This window comes from Lissotriton helveticus, chromosome 6 (genome assembly GCF_964261635.1).
Source record: "Lissotriton helveticus chromosome 6, aLisHel1.1, whole genome shotgun sequence".
NCBI lineage: Eukaryota > Metazoa > Chordata > Amphibia > Caudata > Salamandridae > Lissotriton > Lissotriton helveticus.
The window spans coordinates 363,739,171-363,747,971 of record NC_136067.1 but is presented as its reverse complement, the minus strand read 5'-3'; the positions used below and the strand labels follow the sequence as shown (position 1 = coordinate 363,747,971).

General features: G+C 43.4%; 1 non-coding gene across 1 annotated transcript; it reads left to right on the top strand.

Moving 5' to 3' along the window:
- The first annotated feature begins 6,949 nt into the window (after positions 1–6,949).
- Positions 6,950–7,138, top strand: LOC144764432 (U2 spliceosomal RNA). Its single transcript, XR_013596539.1, has one exon. It is a non-coding gene; the product is annotated as a U2 spliceosomal RNA (small nuclear RNA).
- The last annotated feature ends 1,663 nt before the right edge of the window (positions 7,139–8,801 follow it).

Sequence of the window (8,801 nt, the reverse complement as noted above, 5' to 3'; positions counted from 1 at the left end):
TTAGTTTTCACTGGTCCCTTAAATATATTTGGGAGTGATAAGACATTTTTGATTGTAGCCAAAGATTACTATTCGAAATGGCTTTACTTTTCATTTGTTAGTAATGCTGATTCAGCTTCAGCTGTCGCTTTCTTAAAGTTTTTGTTTCTAATGGAAGGCAGGGTCAAAGAAGTGGTCACGGATAACAGATCTCATTTTGTTTCTGGAATGTTTGATGATGTTCTTATTCAACAAGATGTTAAACATATAATAGTGTATAGTCCAGCCTCTAATGGTTTAGTGGAGAGAGTGAATAGGTTGATAAAAGAGGGAATTCAGACGGCAGTGGCAAATAATTTGAATGTATTTGAATTTTTGCAATTCAAGATCTGGAATTACAATATAACGCCCGGAGTACTACTGATGTTGCTCCTTTTATTCTTTTAAGGGGTAGGAAACCTATTTCATCTATCACTCCATCTTGGTTGTTGGGAAAAGTTGGACAATGTCATAATATTGATTTGAGGAAGGTTAGGGAACATGTTGAGGAAAAACAAAACAGTTATAAGACAAATTATGACAAGAAAATGCATGTTAAAGAGGGTGTTCTCAAAGTTGGGGATTGGGAGTTGGTTAAAAAAACCAATAAAGTGTGTAAAGGACAGTCTAAATTTTCTGAACCAGTAAAAGTTTTGAAGATTAACAAAACTGGTGTTTTGTTACAAAATACAGGGTGGTGGAACAGTAATGCATTAGTCAAGGTTTCTTCCGAACGAGCTAATATTTTTTTACAGAAAGTTAACTCAACTACACCTTGTCATAGACAGGATTAGTTTGATCTTGATAAATTGACTGAATCAAATCAAACTGGGCATCTGGAAAGTTCGGCTTTGAGAGATGATGGACGTGATTTTGATAGAGGGGATTCACATCCTAGGAGTGGGTCAGTAGGTTCCGAATTTGTACCTGCTCGCTCCAGTGATATTGCTGGTGGAAGTGGCGAAAGTGTTACAAGATGTAGTACACGTTTAAGATCTGCTCCTATTTATTCCAGAGAGTATGTGTATTATAAATTTTTGTTTTATTTTATTTATTCATTTTTGTTTATATATATTTCTTTGTTGTTTTCTCTCTCTTTATGAATCTCTCTGGAAAAAAAAAAGACGGAGGTGTGTAATATGTAGGTAAGATGTTGTTTTGCTTTAAGGAATGTTATGAATGTAGAATTCCTTACATGTTATTGAGTGTTCTTATTCTGTTAAGCTATGTGTATCATTCAAGAAGTAGACTTCATCAAGGTTGTACTGGTCGTGGGTCCTAACAAGAATAAAATTCAACTTGGATGTCTCATATTTGGATTTCTTTGGTATAACCTGCATACTTCACACTCGTGATATTTTAACCCCTTAGGAACTTTCTGCTTTTTCAGTGACTTTGGTGATACATTGCATTGCGAGCAGTGGCAGCTGCCAGCTCGTCTATAAGTTTCTTTGTGGTTGCATTTGTGTTTTTTTCTTGCCATTAAGTTTCTACACTTGCTCCTTTCCCTCAACACGGAGCTTGGCACTTTTCTTTTTTCTCCTTGTTGGGGGCTCCTCCCCCGGGCTGTGCAGGCATTAGCATGGCTTATTCCCGCATGGGTAATGCACGGGGTTTTGGTTTCATATCCAACACTGTACGTGTAGAGGTTAGTGAGGCTTACAAAAAGGAAAAAAATTGCTTTTTTTTGGTTGACGCTATTATCAAGGAAGAATGCAAAATTGTTGAACGTGCTATAGAATGTATACAGGATTTCTCAAACTGGGGCCTTTTTGATGTGACCTTTTCAAGTGAAACGATCTGTAAAGATTTTTTGCAATGTGTGGCGCCTCGTCAGGAAACCAAGCCCTTTCGGGGTCTCACTGTCACCTCTATGTCTGCCCCTAAGGAGGTTACCCTGGTGGTACATATGTACAATCCTTATGCAGACCACAGGCTCATTGAGGTGTATTTAAATCGTTACTGTGATACTATTAGGGGTGGCCAAAAAGTTCACAATATTTGTGGGATATGGAATGGGAAACGTAAATATGTTGTCACCTTCAAAGAGGATCCTGGGGTATTGGGGGTCTGGCGCATCCACCGCAGACCATCACATTAGGGGCAAATAAGGGGTTTCTGGTCTATTCCGGACAGCCCCAGTTTTGCAGGCTCTGTCAGCAATTTGGCAACGCAAAAGAGCAATGTTCTGGTATGGCGTGTAGGAATTGTGGAGGCCTTGATCACAGGGCCCAGAACTGTGTGGTACCCAAAAAATGTAACCTCTGTGGTGGTGTAGATCATTTGTTCAAAACCTGTCCTAAAAGTAAATTTTCTTATGCTTCTGCTGCTAGCGCGCAGGGTCCCCCACCTCCTGCCCCAGCCCCGCCTGATGCAGCGTCCGTTTCTGTTCCAGAGATTACTGACTCCGCCATCTTAGGGGTAATAGACGGTATAGAAATTAAGAGATGTGGTCCCACTCAGGAGGTTGAGGGGGAAGAGGAGGAGGAGGAGGAGGAGACTGATGCCGCCTATGGTATTGATCCTTCCGCAACAGACCTGGACATCCAGTCTTTGCAGGACGAGGATGCGGAGAAAGTATGTGCTGAAACCTTGCGCCTTAAGCATAAAGCCTTGGATAGAAAGGCACTGTGTGCAGGTTTGTCCCAGTCAGAGCCTGTGGTGGTTTTTGTTCAAAGTGATGTTGCTCAGGCGCCTTCCAAGTTTACAGCTTCCCTTACGGAGGTGCCTGAAACTATTCCTTCTGTTGTTCCTCCAACAGTACCCCCGCCTCCTAAACCACAGCGTATGGTGAAATTGGTGAAGAAGACCGTTGCATCCCCTGGGTTGAATGTGACCCCACCGGTTGTGGCCAAGGAACAGACGTCACCCTTGGAACATAGTGGATGGAGCACAAATAAGCAGAAATCCCGTGTTTCACAGCAAGTGAAAGACTCCATTCCTTCCACACGCTCCAAGCAAAAGCATGTTTCGTCTCTAGATCGTTTTTCAGGGGGGGGGTATGACCCCTTACTTTGCCTCTCTGACTCAGAGGAGGCTTTTCAGGAGGTTGCCCAGGTGCTGGACATCACTGATAGTCCGGCACTGGACCTAGAAGGTACACCAGATTTGGAGGCTTTGTTCTCGGCATCCACTCTCCAGGGTACTGAGGTCCAGACTTTGTGTGAAGAGGATGTTTCAGGGGTGGCATCTTGAACTGTATGTCATTATGGCACTTGTCTTACTTTTATGTATCATGGCTCTTTCCCTTGCCTCCTGCAATGTGCGGGGTATGGGGACCGACTTAAGTAGACGTATGGTTTTGGATTATTTTGGTCAAACCACTTATGATGTCATTTGTTTGCAAGAATGTTATATCCCTCATCAGCTAAAATATTTTTCTTTTCAGCGCTACTGGCCTTACAGACCCTCAGCTTGGTCCGGTTGCGCAAACAAAAACTATGGCATTGTAGTCCTTTTTAGGAATAAGCATTGGCAAATCACGGAGGAAAAGGTCCTCTGGCCTGGGCGTGCTATGCTGTTATCAGTTCTAATGGATGGTCTTCCTTTCAGGTTATGTGTTGTTTACGCTCCAGCTACTAACCTGAGAGGGAGCAATTGTTCCATGTGTTAAAACCCTTTCTTGCAGGTGCTACACAGACACTCCTTGTTGGCGATTTCAACTGCATTTTACATATGAAGGATAGGCAGGGTGCACAGGTCGGCTATACTTTAGATCTCACCTCGAAACTTTTGTTGTCCCTTCTTCACGATTTAGATTTTTATGACACCTACCAGAAGTATTATCCGCCCGGGGTAGGTTTCACTTGGGAGGCGGCTCATGGGAATGCCTGCTCCCGCCTGGATTTTGTGTTTGCCTCCAAGTCCTTGCACGCAATTAGCTGTGGTCTTATTAGGGTGCCTTTCTCAGATCATAAAGTGTTGGCTATGGGTATCACCCTTCCGGGTACACCTCAACGAGGTTCTGGTTGTTGGAAACTGAACAATGACCTCTTATTGGATTATAAAATTTGTAAATCATATGCTCAATGTTATGGTGCATGGACTGTTAAAAAAAAGTAGGTTTCCAGATATTTACAAATGGTGGTGTTGGGTTAAACATAAAAGTAGGCTTTTCTTTCAGGAACAAGGACGGCTCAAGCGTAGGGCTGCCTGGGCTGCTTTCCAAAAATTGCATTGCCGCCTTATTCTTCTACATCAGTTGGGGGAAGCAGGCAAGGATGTCAAAAATGAGGTCCGGTTGCTCACACTTGCGATGAATAATTGGTTGATACGTAGAGACACGATCTTTCATTCTCGGGTCAAATATTACCAAGAAAATGAGAAATGTACATCTTTTTTCTTCAAAAAGGCTAAATCTGCTCAAAAACTCCTGACGCATTTGCGTGAGGAAAATGGGACTGTTGTACAAGGTGTAGACCGATGCCAGCGTTTGATTTTTATTTCAATTTGTATGCTTTGCCACAACACTTGTCTACCGATGCAGACCTTGAAGAATATTGTTCAGGCCTGGAGGGTGGTCTCGATTAGGCCCAAGTCGCTCACTTGGACCAACCATTTGATGGTGAGGATTTTCTAGTTGCACTTCAGTCCGCCCCTAGGAGGTCTGGCCCAGGGCTCGATGGGCTCACTTGGGAGTTCTATAGAAAGTTTCGGGGTCTGATATGTATTGATTATATGGCTATGATAAATGCTGGGTTTGCCAATAACCTTTTTTCCACAGATTTCTCTGTTGGGGTACTTTCTCTGATATTCAAGACAGGGGATGAAACATCGCTGGGCAATTGGAGGCTCATTACCCTCCTAAATGTAGATGATAAATTGATGGCAAAAGTGTTGGCACGTCACTTGCGAACTGTCATGCATACATGTGTATGCCCGGATCAAGCTTGTGCTATTCGCGGGCATACAATTGTGGATAGTCTAGTTACCTTGCGGGATACCCTCTGGTATCATCAAGAACGCACTCTCCCTTTGGGTGTTCTCAGCCTCGATTTCCACAAGGCCTTTGATACAGTGTCCCATGATTTTCTTTTTTTATTTTTGAAACGCATGAAAGTTCCACCCGCGTTTCTTCAAAAGATACATGCTCTTTACAATGGTGCTACCAGCAAAGTTAATATTAACAGGTTTTTTTCTGCTCCTTTTCCTATTCTTTCCGGGGTCCGTCAGGGGTGTCCTATGTCACCCATCTTTTTAGTTTGTGCATTAGAGCCTTTTCTGTGTAAACTGCGGCAAGACAAAGTCATTAAAGGGGTTTTTGTTCCTGGGGGTTTGGGGATTCAGCACAAAACTGTGGCATACATGGATGACGTCACGGTGTTGTTTACGAATGCTGCCTCTCTCCGCAGGACACTGTTACAGGCCTCTCTTTTTCAGTCACATTCTGGTTTGAGTCTTAACATGGGTAAAAGTGTTTGTTTTACTACAGGGCCATGGGACTGACTGGCAAATTTACCAGTCCTCGTTACTTCGGAACCTTTTAAAATCCTGGGAGTCTACTTTGGGGTTTGCGGGTTTGAGGAGTGAAATTGGGCTGAACTTCAGGCGAAATTATTAAAAAAGCTTTCCCTATGGTCCTTGCGCAAGCTGACGCTTGAAGGCAAAGTTTTGGTTATTAAAGCTGTTTTATTTCCGTTATTGTTGTACCTTGCTATGGTTTTTCCTCCCAAATACCGCACTTTCCAGAAAATTCAGAAAATGTTTTTTACCTTTTTATGGAACTCTCGCATGGAGAAACTTAGCAGAGATAAAGTTTGTCGACAGTGGAGGAATGGGGATAAAAGTTTACCTTAGAACGTTTTTGTTGTGCAAATTATTATGTTATGTTGTATCACGCACTGCTGATGATCTGAAATCTGTTCCTGCCTTATTTACCAAGTATTTTCTAGGAGCACGGATACAGCGTTTTGGACTTTTTTCCCCTTCCAATTGTTTTCCCTTGGCCCACGATGCACCACCATTTTATAAAGACCTTTGTTCCTTTTTGCAGACCTTGGACACAGAAACTTTTGATAGGGACATCTGTATTCACCCCACCAGGCTAAAGAACGAACTTCGGAAAACTGAGCAACCGATCCTGTTGGGTGTTCTAACTGAGGCTCAGTCGGTGTGAGTCTGGAAAATGGTGGGTCACAGGGACATTACCTACAGTCAGCGTGACCTGGCTTGGATGGCCGCACATGGATGCCTTTCTGTAAAAGTTTTTGAACATCGGAGAGGTTTGGCCCCCACAGCATGTTGTCCGTGCCCCAGATGCAGCCACAACGAAACCACTCTCCATCTCCTGTGGGGTTGTCTTTAAGCGAAGAAATTTTGGGTTTTGTTGCGGCCTTTTCTTTCAAACATTGCTGGCATTGCTGCCTTGATTTTTAACGCCCTTTTGTATGGACAGGACATTTCTGCACGGCGCCCTCCCACTGCCTGGAGACTGTTGAACAGTGCCAAAGAGGCTTCATGGGATGCCAGGAACCTGTTTCTTTTTCTCCATAAGGAAAATATGCAGAAATCTTTTTTTGGATAAAGTTATGACCTATGTTTCTGTTGATCATGCCACCTTAGGGATTGACGACACCAACACCTTGTGGCAAATTAAGAACTGGGAGGGTTTGGTCACCTAGAAAACTAGACAGTTATGATTAAATAACTTGTTTATACGCTTGTTTTTGTTTGTCTGCTTTGCCACCGGGTTGTAACAGGATTGGCATTTATAAACGCACCAAATTTATCTGCCTGTAGTGTACAAAGTTTTCATCATCATATCTGTATGTATTTCCTATAGACCACTTAATGTAACCTTGGTCTTTTAAAAGTTATATATTTCTGTATCTGTGCCTTCATCCAGATTTACTCATCATATCTGTATATATCTCCTATGGACCACTTGATGTAACTTTGGTCTTTTAAATTGTATATTTCTGTATCTGTGCCTTTATCTATTCAATAAAGGTTTTTGAAACAAAAATAAACTGTTCTTATCAGTTTAATATCCGATACGTCCTCTATCTGGGGACCATATATTAAATTGATTTATGGAACAGGAAGCTGGAATAGGAGCTTGCTCTGTCCACTCCACGCATCAACCTGGTATTGCAGTACCTCCAGGAATGGTGCACTTCCCCACCCGGGCAAAACAATGCTGTTGAAAAATAGAATAGAAAACGAAAGTAGCGCTTCCCTACCAAACCATGTAAAGTGGCGCTATTGGGTTTGCGTGTGAATAAAAGCAAACTGGTCACCGTATCGTGCCTTATTTATGTATTTATTTGACTTATTTGCCGCTTTGCGGCACCCGGGCTGTGCGTTATTTATTTATTTATTTTTTCGTGTTTAAAAAATAAATACAAATTCTTTCTTTTTTTTCCTCTTCTCCATCCAGACGCTGCACTTTGACAAGAGACAAACGTTGGAAAAATACTGTTGTTCCAGCAGCAGAGTTTCATTGGTTTTGGATCCATTTCACTGGGGAACGAATGGAAGAAGGTTCCCAGCAAGTCAGTAGGATGGATGGAGGGAGGGAGGGGGGGAGGGAGGCAGGCAGGCTGGAAGAGAAGTGGACACTGCCCTTGGCTTCTCTGAGCAAGAAGAAAAATACAGAGGGGCATATTACCAAGGGCCTCATCGCCGTTTTAGCAGGAATTTTTCCCGCTAATGGGGCGATAAAACTATCGCCCTATGATCAAGCTGCCACTAACTACTGTTAGCGACAGTTTCCACGCGTTAGCAACAGGAAAAATTATCGCGAAACACGGAAGCGATAAAGATCGCTAATGATATGCGAGGTAGGCATACCCTCATTAAATTTCACCAAAAAAGTCGCTAAAACGATATCGCACTATTAACAACTAACGCATGGACATGCTTAGTGGGGAAAAAATTCCCGCTAAGGGCCCTAAGCTGGAGATAAATAAGAACTGCTAAAACCAGTTCTAAAACAGCCAAACTGGAGATAAAAAAAACAAATAAACGGAGACATAGGCCAGCCCAGCCCCACCACAAAGCTGAGGACCTGCAGACGCCATGGAGGCAGTAATCATACAGCTTGGAGTTCCACAAAGACCACAGCCCCCACCACCGCCACCACCACCGCCTCCTGGACCACCACCAAGGCAGCGGCAAAGACGACGGCAGCCAATGCGCACACGACTTGTCCTTGGAGATCTACAACCCCAGGATTTCATATCCCACTACAGGCTCAAACGGACATCTATTGAGTATATACTGAACCACATTGGCCACAGGCTCACACCAGGAACCCAGCAGATAACCAATATCCCCCCGCAAACAAAGCTACTGGCTGTGCTGCATTTCCTGGCCTCAGGGACATTTCAACCCACAACATCCAGAGTGGGTGGAGTCTCACAGGCAGCCTTTTCAAGATTCCTCCCAATTGTGTTGGATGGCATAATCAGCCTGATACCTCAGAAACTACACTTCAACAATACTGTGCGTAAACAGCTCCTGGTCAAGCAGGGTTTCCACGCCATAGCTGGATTTCCACAAGTACTGGGTGCAATAGACTGCACACATATCCGATTAGTGCCACCTGCGGACAGTGCACACATATATAGAAACCGAAAGCACACTCACTCAATGAATGCGCATGCAATAGTGGACCACCGTGGAATGTTCACAAATGTCATTGCAAAGTTCCCAGGGAGTGTGCATGATTCGTATATTTTCCAGCAGTCAGTCATCAACCAGCGCTTCCAGGATGGAACATATGGGAATGCAGTCCTAGTTGGTAAGTAGTAATCCAACATACCACTTCCATCTACAGCACA